Here is an 826-nt window from a genome sequence, read left to right on the forward strand (position 1 = left end):
AAAGAGGTTTTTGTGGCTCTTTTATGGCTATGTTCTAGGTCAAGAGACTTCAACCAAACAGCTCTATCTTCTTCCTTTAGGGATCCTCTAATAAAAATACCTTAGACTAGTCATTTATAAACAGTAGAAACTTATTGCTCACAGTTCTGAAGGCTGGGAATTCTGAGACCAAGGCTCCAGCAGATTCGGTGTCCTGTGAGGGCCCCTTCCTTATAGATGATGCATTCCAGCTGTGTCTTCACGTGGCAGAAGGGGCCGAATAAGTTCCCTCTAGACTCTCTTATAAGAGCACTAATCCTATTCATGTGTCTCTGCCCTCATGACCTAATCACCTCCTAAAGCCCTCACCTCTTCATACTATTGCTTTGGTGATTAGGTTTCAATAATAGATTGTGGGTGAGAGAACACAAATGTTCAGACCATAGCTTCTGGGTACAGAGGAGGTCCATCATATTCAGCCTGTCTGCGGATGTCTTTACCCATGGCCCAGATGCCTCTCCAGAATCTCTGAAAAGTTTCATTCTGCAGGCCCTTTCTCTTCCACCTCGTCCATTTACCTATAGTACAGCTACCTGCCTTCCTAACTCCGACTGGTGGGAGCTCCAGGTGTGGGGCCCAGAGACTATTTATGTGGAGTCAACTCACCTCAGGTGGGTCTTGGTGAGAATGAGATGGTGCCAGTGTTAGCAGCAGTGAATCCGTATGGGTTTGCAGCAACTCGATTCTTGCCTCCTCAGAGGAAAGAATTCACTGGAGAGGCATAAAGTGGAGTGAGAGACCAAAGCAAGTTTTAGAGCAGGAACCAGAGGAAGTAAAGTATACTTGG

Source organism: Pongo abelii, chromosome 3, assembly GCF_028885655.2.
Source record: "Pongo abelii isolate AG06213 chromosome 3, NHGRI_mPonAbe1-v2.0_pri, whole genome shotgun sequence".
Classification (NCBI taxonomy): domain Eukaryota; kingdom Metazoa; phylum Chordata; class Mammalia; order Primates; family Hominidae; genus Pongo; species Pongo abelii.